Raw genomic sequence first — 5844 nt, 5'->3', positions numbered from 1 at the left:
GTGTGTGTGTGTGTGTGTGTGTGTTTCAGCACCATTGACACTGTCCTTAGAGGAGCTTGGCTCATGTTATGTTAAGGTCAGAGGAGTCCCCTTGCTGAGAAAAAAAACAAAGCGAGATGTATTCAATTTCTTCATGTGCTGAATGGGAATTATTCTAAAATAAAACCCTCACAATTCAATGACAGCTGCTTCTTTATATGATAACAACGTGTTAGATGCATGTGTAAATGTGAGCCATTTTCCGAGACAGACTGTAGCATTGCTCTACAGTATCTGGTAACATGATGGTTTTTGACATTCAGACAGGGTGAGTGGGTGTCTTTTACATCATTGTTCCTCACCGCTCCAGTCAGACATGACAGGACATTTACAGAAAGAGACACACCACTCATGTGGTACTGGCACCTGGTGAGTGAGTGGAGAGAGAGAGAGAGAGAGAGAGAGAGAGAGATTCAGTGAGTGTGTTCAGTTGTCTCCCAGGATGCATAACTTTCCCCCCTTTGGTCCCCCTACAGGTTGGAACCGGAACTGTCTCATTATGTATTATTGGAACTACAGCCCGCTACTCGATCTGGAAAACGGTTGTAGCCGGTAGAGAGCCGTGAAGCAAATGAAGAACTGAAACTTATTTTGCCATTGAAACCTTAAATAATATTAATAATATAATACTATTGTGAGTGAGAGACAGTCACAACTACTTCTTACACCTACTACAATAGCATCTATTTCATCATTAATACTATAGCCATAGCAGAAATGTTGACGCATAGGAGCCCATCAGCCTTAGATCCTTATCACTTGTATGCTCTCTACTATGTTATGGAAACAGGTACGACCTATAAGATCTGTACCCTTTTTATGTGAAACCTGGCCAGGTTTACCTAATTGGGTACCTATACCTGTGTGTGTATATATATATATATATATATATATATACACACAGTATATATAGGTTTAAGCTAAAAAAGAAATGGCCAGTAACATTGCACTTTCTATTTACATCTTTCAATGCATTATGGGACTCACAAAATTCAAAATTAATATAAGACAAATAAAAACAATATGAGTGACACTACCCGTTACATTTTAATTTTATTTTGCCCTTTTTGTGTCCCATTAGCATGTTTCTGATGCACTATACTGGCCCTGGAATACTGACACTCTACATACACAGCATATACATTTGTCATGTGTTGAAATTTTTAATATACAGGCAAATTGCATAAAACGTTTCGTTCATAAAAGGTGCCCTAAACACATGTATGCTGCCACTCCCATGTCCACTGATTCCCCGGTATTGTGGAAAAAGGTTGAAAGGTTGAGTTTAAAGATATAAGAAAACAGAGCAATCTACCTTTATTTATCAGGGTATTTTGTTGCTTAGAGAACAAAGTTAGAAACATTTTAATCCAGTAGGTGTGAGGTTCAGGGCCGCAGGAACGCAGCCAAGAGCGAGGTCAAGCAGAAAGACAACTAGCTGCCAGATTGTTATTGTGCATTTTTCAAATCTGTGCCTGTCAGAGGCATCCTGGTGTGAGTCTGTCTTCCTGCCGTGCTCACTGGATAAAACACAACAGTCTGAATGTCCAGAAAAGAAACTCACTTCTCTCTCAAATCTGTGCTAAGACGAGACCACACACAACAAAGACTGAGAACTGAAGCATTGATTCCTCTGAGTTGTCATTAAAAAAAATTATGGTTTTCCTGAAGCATTCAAGTGATCTGAGCTATAGAAGCATCATATCTGGAACAGTAAACTCTGAGGCAGAACTAAAATCACATAGAGGTTTAGAGTTAATGTCTACATTCTAACAAACTCCAGATTAATACAGCTGCAAAAAGGGAAACAGATGTTTTTGTCACACCATGTCTGTCTGTTCGCCTTTCCATTAAAAACAAAGAAACATTGCATGATTAAAATGTCACTAGCACGGTTACAGTTATATATCTGAGCTACTAGCGTGTCATCTGATGAATGATAAAACGTGAGCACAGAGGGCTAACATTGGAGCTTGTTTTCACTTTAAACACACTCGAGCAAACACCTCAGCTGTACAGCCATGCACTCGGGACCAAATTATAGCTTGCATGTATTGATTATATTGTGCGGAACACATTTTAACACCTTTAATTACTACATGTCTGGCATTGTATCTCAGCAACAAAATGCCAATAAAGTCAATATCAGACGAGAGGGTGGATCAGAAGATCACTGAGTGGGATAAAGGAAACTGCTCTGGTCACATCCCGGAGGCTTGGGTGTAATTAGGATGTGCCAGATTCACCTGGATTCACCATATTTACACATGGCTTTCCGTTGCCTGAGTGGTAGTCTCGTATTGCCAGACCATCCTCTACAGCGCTGCGGAGGAAGGTCTGGCTAGTCCACAGAGCATACCAAGATGGGAGAAAAACATGCTCTGGTTTATTAGTATTCATTTTAACCAATCGCAATCGTCATGGGGTGGTGCTAAGTGCCGGACGGAGCCACGGTGCCGCTGCAACATGGCCAAGGAAGGAAGTTGGGTACGTTGAAAACTTGTTTTAGTCATGTGAGAAAAAACTCAGATTGGACAGATAGTCTAGCTAGCTGTATAACCATATGTTAACCATAGTCCTCAGAAATCCACCCGAGGTTTGAACGCCAACACAGAGGAAGAGGAAGGGGACGGACATCCGGCCCAAAAGAAGGACATCTGTATATTATATTCAGTACATATCCAGATGTAAATGTTGTCCACAATACTTGTTATCTATATATTGTATTCATAGGACAAATCTATCTGTAAAATTCTGTTTATAATAGCATTTATTTCTATATTTATTCACTACTTATCCATGTCCTGCACTTATGGAACCACTGTATATCCTGCACTTACTGCTATTTCACTTCTGGTTAGACCTAAACAGCCTTTTGTTGCTTTGTACCTGTACCTGTGCAATGACAATAAAGTTGAATCTAATCTAATCTAATCTAAAAGAAGGACATCTGAACCGAAACAATCGCCGAAGTGGAATTTTGTGGATATAGACGGATTTTTGTGCCCCTGTTCCTGGTTGAGGGCTGGGAGTATCTATTTTTTCATCAACACATTGAATTTTTGTTTCCTTTTTTTTCAGCGTCTTTATTTTGATTTCTTTTTTACATTTCAGTAAAGTCATATTTCCCTCTGTTCTTGCACCGGGAATGTTTTTGGACGTATTATACTTCCATTCTTGTGGAATTGTTGGTATAATGGTGATGGTTAAATTATGAATTGGAGGTGGCAACATTTGAAAACATCAATATGTCTCTGCATATCCATGCCTTGTTTTATTTGCTGTCACTGATGTCACAGATGCAGTAAAAAAAAAAGATTATCTTTTAAAATTGCAATCTGTGTTCATGACACCATGAAGCCTACCTCTAGCTCTCCTCATTATCTGATCCAGAATGAGAATCGAGTACATTTTCAGCACCAAATTATAGCCCCTGAAGTAGCTGTTGACAGTGATATTTGAAATAAAGAAAGATGTGTTATCAGTTGGCTGGCTGAGGATTGCCAGAGGATTTATAAAATTGTTGCAAGCAGTCAAAATGGACTCAGAAATATTCAGATGTCCACTATGGGCTAAAGGCTTTGCTTGCAGACCACAGAGGACAGAATAAAAAAATAAATGTTTTCCAGAGTGAGATCATAAAATGGCAGCATGCACCGGTCTGCAATCACTCCATCTCCTCCTATAAAGCAGCAATGTCAACACAGAGCTAGGTGAAGGACACGCCTGCTGGAAACCCAATGCCTTCTGCTACACTGTGTTTCACTTTAAAGTGGCACATTAAGGAGCCCTGAAGGGGGTCGCCTCATTTTTATGGCACATATATTTGGGTACATTTTATGACCCTAACCTTCAGCCCTACAGCGCGGATAAGGTTATTGACTTATAAGTGAAGATGTCTCATAAACTCTGATGTCCCTCTTCAGCCAGTATCCAGCCCTAAATACTGATTTTCCTCTGGCTGGTGGCCCATCTATTTTCAATTCAACAGATTTTTCAGATTTCTCCCTCTCTCTCTCTCTCTCTCTCTCTCTCTCTCTCTCTCTCTCGTGTGTGTGTGTGTTTGTGTGTGTAAGATATAAATACTATATATTATAAATAATATTGTAATATGCTGCACAAGAGCATAGGTTTGGTTTCATCAATACTAGGTACTTTTTATGTTGAACGACCAGTGTCTACTGTATATTGGTGTGTGTCCGTCTGTGTGTGTGTGTGTGAGAGAGAGAGAGAGAGAGAGAGAAAGAGAGAGAGAGCAGATGGGGAAAGAGAATTATCTGAATACCAGTATGGAAATCTGATAAATATTCCTACTGCAAGTCTAATTAGAAGATGGTAATTAATCACATGTTGCCATTGTTGTTCCAAGTACTGAGACTCCAAAAAGTGCAATTTATGAATCTGAGTGGGACTAAGCACTCTGTTAATTATTATTTATTTACTTATTTTTGGGCATTTTTAGGCCTTTATTGACAGGACAGCTGTAGATGTGAAAGGGGAGAGAGGGGGGAATGACATGGGGCCACTAGTCAGAGTAAACCTCTATTTATGTGCACCCACTATACCAACTGATCCATCTGGGCGCCCCACTCTGTTTAATGATTGCTTATATCCTTATATTAAAAGGAAAATGGGTAAATATTAGAGTTTCTCTCACTCTTTCCTCAGAAAAATATTCCCATTTTTCAGAGCTTATGGTGCATTTCCAGGAAAACAAGTCTACAGGGTTGTCTTTCTTGCGCCCTATAAAATCCAAGCTAAGCATTAGGAAATAATAACTTAGCGGCAGCTGATAAAACAACAAGATGATATCACATCATCAAATGACATACGCTAACTGTGTATTCCCGGACTTCATTATGAAACTCGGCTGCAGTAATTCCAAACAAACTTATGCCCGTGCTCCATCAGGGCAGCTTCCTCAGGGGCCTGGTGTAATTGCATCCTCAACTACAGCAAATCATCTTATCCACAATTTCACTGAATCGCATGGGGACTACTCCAAGCCCCACTCTGATAAGAGCAAGCCTCATCCTGAATGGAGACGTAGAGAAACCTTGACGTACTGTTGTGGTGGAGCGCTGCGGGGCAGTGTTGTTTCAGTACAAGTCTCAGCTTCTTCACAGTAAAATGAAGATTCTTAACCCTCCTGATGTCTTCGGGTCAAATTTGACCCCTTTCCAAAAAGTTTCTATAACAGAAATGTGGGTTTCTTTCAAACAAATTGCCCAAAAACGCAACATGGATGGTTCCCAACAACACTCCTCACAAGTTAAATACATAATCACTTTACTACTTTCATTGAATTTGGGTGTTTCAATTTGAAAGCATTTGGAGAAAAAACAACATTTAAAAAAAAGAGAGAAAAATCTCAATAAAAGTGACTGAAAAAAAAAAAAAGCTTTAAAAATTTGGGTGAACAAAAACCCACAAAAATTTCAAAAGGCTCAAAAAAAGTTGACAAATGTTGAAAAAGTGACAAGATCATAGGGGGAAAGAACTTGACAAATGAAAATAAAAAATAATAAAAATGTAAAAAAAAGACAAATGTCAATATAAGTGACTGGGAACATATGTCAAATAAAGTGACAAAAATGAGAAAAGATGTCAAAAAAGTGAAAAATATTACAAAAATGCTGCAAAAATTGGGGAAATAAACACAAAAATTCCAAAAAGTTGACAAACATAGAAAAAGGGAAAAGACAACCAAAACCTTGACAAAAGGTTTTTCATTTTAAATTTTGACTCAGAAAAACAAAAATTTCCAGACAACACAAGGGTTAATCATCATCATCATCATCATCA

General features: G+C 38.8%; 1 protein-coding gene and 1 long non-coding RNA gene across 2 annotated transcripts in view; one reads left to right on the top strand and one right to left on the bottom strand.

Moving 5' to 3' along the window:
• ntm (neurotrimin) overlaps positions 1-5844 on the bottom strand; it is a 537242-nt gene that overhangs the window by 291270 nt on the left and 240128 nt on the right. The gene's annotated exons all lie outside the window — the stretch shown is intronic.
• The window catches only part of LOC116700857 (uncharacterized), a 9654-nt gene continuing 7867 nt past the window's right edge, over positions 4058-5844 (top strand). The window contains exon 1 of the long non-coding RNA XR_004334756.1: positions 4058-4088. This is a non-coding gene — a long non-coding RNA (uncharacterized LOC116700857). The remainder of the gene's footprint in view (positions 4089-5844) is intronic.

This window comes from Etheostoma spectabile, chromosome 13 (genome assembly GCF_008692095.1).
Source record: "Etheostoma spectabile isolate EspeVRDwgs_2016 chromosome 13, UIUC_Espe_1.0, whole genome shotgun sequence".
Classification (NCBI taxonomy): Eukaryota; Metazoa; Chordata; class Actinopteri; order Perciformes; family Percidae; genus Etheostoma; species Etheostoma spectabile.
Note: the sequence above shows the minus strand (reverse complement) of the source record. Positions and strands in the feature narration are given on the sequence as shown.